The sequence below is a fragment of the Sitophilus oryzae genome, unplaced genomic scaffold (genome assembly GCF_002938485.1).
Source record: "Sitophilus oryzae breed Bouriz unplaced genomic scaffold, Soryzae_2.0 scaffold_158_pilon_pilon, whole genome shotgun sequence".
In the NCBI taxonomy this organism is placed as follows: Eukaryota; Metazoa; Arthropoda; class Insecta; order Coleoptera; family Curculionidae; genus Sitophilus; species Sitophilus oryzae.
Genome location: NW_022146269.1, coordinates 685,591 through 691,590, shown reverse-complemented (window position 1 = coordinate 691,590; position 6,000 = coordinate 685,591).

Genomic DNA, 6,000 nt, shown 5'->3' with positions numbered 1-6,000 from the left:
GGGCTAACTACTCTTCAAGTCTAATTACGCTGCGGGACTAACTACTTGTCAAGGCTAATTACGCTACAGGACGAACTACTCTTCAAGTCTAACTACGCTACACAGGGTCACTACGCCCCAATGGCTAACTGTAGAAAATAATAAAGCTAATCATAATTCATTCAAGATCAATTTGATAATACAAATACAGAAATATATTCTTATCTTCTATTAAAGTCACTTAGACAAATTATAAATAACTCACTATAAAGAAATACTTCAATATTATCATCTGCAAATTATCTTTTCTTTATATTCAATCAAATATCTTAAAATTTATCTGAGATTCAGAAATATAATATATCTCAATAAAAACAATAAACAGTAACCAACTGTTGCTCAGTGAGATAAAATAAACTCACCTTAATTAAACTTCTTATTCGGCACGGCAATGGAACTCAGAACTACCACAAAACCTTAATTAAACCTCAGAAACTTTAATAGTTTTAATTTAATAAGCGCGTACCACTTCTTTCTCTGACGCTGTCTAATACTGTTTTAGACGGCGATACTGTATTGAATGTTATCTAAAACCTTTTTGCAAAGTGCAGGTAGCATGAATTTTGGGCTTGTTTTTGTTTACATTCGAAATTCCATTGCGCTCCGGCTTTTGAAATGTCTGTTTTTTATTACGTCAGATAAAGAAAACGTAGCATAGAAAAATAGAGTTCTTATATTCGGCCATCCTGCAAATATCTCGCCTCGAGATATCTCTACCTGGTTCTCATCGTACTCGGTTGGAAAGAGTACTCCATCACCACCACTCTTACTATCTATTCACCACTCTCACTATCTGTTTTCCCCCGAAACTGCTCCAAGTCTTGCTAGGAACGCATCTTATCAACGGCTATCGTCCTCTAGTCTTTAGTTATTTGTAGAAAAATACCCCTAAATTTACTCTGGCTCTAATTCTTATATGCTTGTTTCTTGTGGTCAGTTGTTGAAGGTTGTTGATGGAAATTGTTTCTCTGATTTGTCTTATCGTTTCATCTGTAAGTTGTCCGGATAAAACCTAGTCAACACACCAGATTTTCGCCTTAGTGCGTCTATATGGTTCATTCTTTTACCAAGCCTATAATCCACCATAAGATGAAACTCTCGAAACTCTAGCCACCATCTAGCAATTCAAAAAAAATCATATCTTTCTTTGTTTTAGCTGTCTCTAACGAATTAGAATCTGTTACAGAAATTCTAAATTTTCTTAGGCTTTCAACAACATCTAATGTCTCAAGCTCAAGCGAATGATATTTTTGTTAGTGGCCGGATGGGTGTGATCTGTCATTTGAGTGCTGCTGTAGTAAAGTCCAACTTTGCTTGCATATGTGTTCATTGCTTTGATTGTACTGATGTGATTGTTCCTTTCGTTTACTCTTCTAAAATTATTTGATTTGTAAATCATTTTATTACGACCAGCTCAAAAGAAGATTTATTTATTAAAAAAAATAAACTTATCTACGGAAATTATCATTGCTATATTTCTGGAAAAAAATACTTTCAATATTTTAAATCTGAGAATAGAAATAATAAACAGGCGACTCTGAAAATATAAATATTCCTTATGATAGCTGTAATAAAGTTCTAATTCAAACAAGATATTATGTAGCAAATCATTTTAAACTACATGCCAGTAAATGTTACAATAGACTAAATGTAAAACCCAGTTTTCACACACAAATATAACCGATATAAACTTTTCGGACTATACCTTCGTGTAGTAGAAAATAAACATATTTTTTCAGTACTTCTAGACTATTCTTAATCATTAACACTCATTTAAGGCTGTTTTTAAATTTACATTGACTGGACATGTTTAATCTCAAATAGCAATAAATCATTTTTATTTAAAAGCTTTCTTAATTCAATATTTCTAAGCAAGAAAAATCCATCTTAAAAAAAATCAATATCAAACCAAATTAATCCATAATATGTGAGAGCAGTAAAACAACCATTGCCAAACACACACACAGTTGCTATTGAAACCTATGCACAGCATCATGCTGTGACCTAAGTAGTGATAATCATCTACAAAGTGTTTTCTGCTCTAGCTTAAATATCTCTCTTGAAATTACAAAATACAAAACCCCCAGTCCGGTTTTGATATAAATTATGCTCAGTAATAATAACACATAAGAAATTGCTATTTTAAATTTTCAGTAAGCTGATAACTACACTTTTCATCTGCGTAGGTAGATCTAGTGTCTAGATATTTTTTTTTAAGAATTTGTTTATCGATTTTTGTTCGTTTAGGTTAGCTTGACAAAGGCACTTATGTTTTTGTGCTGTATTGCTTTCATTTTATGTTTTGAATAGATATTCTTACGTATGAGTTTCAGGTAAACATAGAAAACTAAATATTCGAACAAATTTAACAAATAACATATTTCAATTTTATTTCTGTATGCAAACTACTACAAGAGTAATCAACTCATTTTACATTTATCACCAAAAAAAATACACATCAGTTTTTATAAATATACCTGTTAAGATAGTCTATCAAAAGTATAGCCTCATGTTCTAATTTATAGAATATTATAATTAGTCTCAAAACAACGTTAAAATGTATACATAAATTATAATTATTTCTTTAAGCAAACAAATCGTTCATTAGATTCTCAATGAGTATAATAGGGGATCTAGTTTATGTTGATATTATGATGATCTCCTTTTATTGACAAAGTTATGAAACAAAAATAAAATAAAATGTATATCATTTAGATATTCATTGTTACTTGAACGATAATAGAAATTTGTGTAATTTTGCACCTCTACAAAAGGTATTAGCTGCACTATACCACAGACTATACTATATCGATGATCATGTGACCTCCCATACCTTGAATAAAAAAATGTTTATATAGAGTATGTTTTTTTTATAGACTGACTATGACGTTACGTAACTATATCGAGCACCTCAGCAATAACCAACAACAAACTTATTATTTGACTATTACTAGCCTAGTATGCTGTTGACCTCGGAAGTTCAGGCGTTACGGAACATCATCAGAAACTCATGACTGTTAATAATTGTCTAGTAGATTTTCCAGATACTAGAAACTGAAAGTCTTCACTACTAAAGAATTGGCCTCAGACAAATAAAGAAGTTGGAAGTCTAGCAGTACAACTGTAAAATGACTGCCAATTTTATATTTCCATAAATGCAAAGAGAAACTGGAAATATGCTGATATTGTATATTTATTTTTGATTATATATGCAGATAAAAGTGGCAGAGTCTGGAAAGAGGTTATTCTTTAAAAGACGAACGTGAGCGGTGAACTAGTTCAAATGTTTCTTATTAGATATCTAAGTGTGAGTTTAAGAACTTCACTGTCGCAAGTCTGAAAATATGTCACCTTCGACCAGAAGTCACATTCGATAATAATATACAGAGTGTGATAGAGCCAATAAAAGTAACGAAGGTTAATCATCCAAAACTTTTAAGAAAGGAAGGATTGTGGAGGCCTGACATTAATATAAATTAAAATAAACACACATTATATAATATATTGGTCGATTTAGTCAGTTTCAGAGGTCAGTGTTACATGAAGTTAGGAAATCTATTGCGTAATATAAAGTAAACAACGATATGCAGCAATGTGAAGTTAGACATTCTATAAATATAAAACTAGACACTACTTTACGTTTTATAACATTATATAAATTTGCACATTAACTTTTCTTAGATATTTAAACAAATACAGTATTAAGAAATAAACATATTTAGTTCAGAGATTATCATACTTGCAAGAGTATCATCACATGATGAAGCTTTACATGATGTATTGAGCTCACCTTGGCCAAAATTATCGACTCTAAACAATTACAAAATTTTAATTGCTAATTTTCTCTTTTTATTACGTCAGATAAAGAAAACGTAGCATAGAAAAATAGAGTTCTTATATATATTATCATTTTTTCTGATAGATTTTACAAAACTCTTGAACTTTTATTAGGTATGTCATATACCTATTTTTAATTGTTTGCGATTTATTCCCATTTTTTCTATTTTTACCCATATTTTTAATACAATTACCCTATTAGAATTTTTTTTTAGAATTTAGAATGAGTGGGAGGGGGGTTAATCACTTCGACCTTACAGATCCATTGTGTCCCCCTTTCTTGAATCATAACTCATCATACAGTCCCAGGGCTTTGACAAAAGCCAGTATCTGAAAAAGCCACACTGCAATTTAACATTTGTTTAAACAAATTTAAATATTTCAAAAACTGTTAATTTTAGGTATATAACATTATATATAAAAAAGTTTTACGCAGAATCTAAAAATAAAATAAAAAATAGGGTGTTGCCTTTAAAAAAACATATGCTATATCCGCCACACTTTTTTGAAGCACCCTGTATACTCTGTAATAATTTTAAAATGTGTATCTTAACCTTCCCTATAACTTTTATGTTAAACATTTTTTTGTAAACCTCGAAACAAATGAGATAATGGACTTTACTCTATCGTTGACTCACCCTGTACAAAAAATCAATAGTAGAAAATTGTTTAGAAATGAATGAAGATTTTGAAAATACTTTTTATTCTTTGAAAAGTTAGTGGCGTACAATTTTTTCCTTCAAAAATATTCAATGCAATACCCGTATGGATGCCACTGGTTGAAATAAATAAAATTGTTTGTAGATCAAAATAGGCATTTCGATGCATAAAAGACGTGTATTAAGATTTATAAAGATATCTATAATAACATCAGAGTTATTATGAAAAAAAAATTATAATAACTCTAATCTTTTTTTTGGAAAATTTTATCACTCTGTATCTCAAATATTAAGACGTTTAGGACACATATTCATAAAGTTTTTATGAATAGCCGTTTAGAATACGTCCAGGAATCACCCCCTTAACACACCCTGTATATATCTAGTATATATTTGGCTATCTACAATGTACTATATTATATTTTTATAAATAGGTATTGTTCATATTTGGAATAATAAATCGTATGAAATGAATCTCATACTTGCACTATTTTTGAACTGCTTAGAGCATTGATTGCATTTTAGATTATCGTAAGATTATATTTAAATTTTCACGTGTGTTTCCCAAAAGTAGATCGCCCCTATAACTTCTTATTTTTTCAGGTAATGTTTAAAAAGAGTACCATTTAAAACCATTTAAGAATCAAAAGTTGTAGTAATTTTCAATGAAACAGTGGCGTGTGATCAAAATCAATTGAATACCCGATCAATCAATCCCGATTTATGTCATGTACTAAATACTAGGGTTCAGCACCGGGAATTCCCGGTTCTTTTGAGACATGTAAGAACCGGGACTCGAAATTATTAATTCCCGGTTCTTTCGGTACTTTCGGGACTCGGCAATAATAATAATTTTCTTTACGTGCGTTTTTTTACTTTTGATACTTTCTAACGGTCGAAATCAAACTCTTCCAAATAAGCAGTGGTGCTATCTCTTACTGGTATTACTTCTGAAGTTATTTTGAAGTTTCTATAATGTTTATTAGCAATTATTGAAGTTTAAATATGTTATTTTATTATTAATAGGCGGTTGAAGCGTAGTGCTAGCCACATTACCTTCCTTGTATACCGAACGGCTCTAGTATAGCAAGCTGTACCTTGCTACTCCCAAGGCGTTAAACGCTATACCGGATGTTGCATCGTTGGACGGGACATAGGAAATCCCATGTAAATTTTAATGGTGTTTGTCTTCCCTAATTATTTTAGACAATAATTCTATTTAGGTTTATTGAAGAGCACTAAAACTCACATTCAAAAGAATAATTTTAGATATTTTTGATTAGCTCGTTTACGAGTTATCGCCGATTTCTTTTTAAATATTTCTCCTTTCTTATGAGCACCAGTCAAGGTAAAAGATAACTGTCAAATGAAGTTGTCATTTCAGAAATTTACCTATTTAGTGCTTTATTATTATTGAAATCTCATTCCTACATCGGAAATCTTAAAGATGTATTTATAAATACAA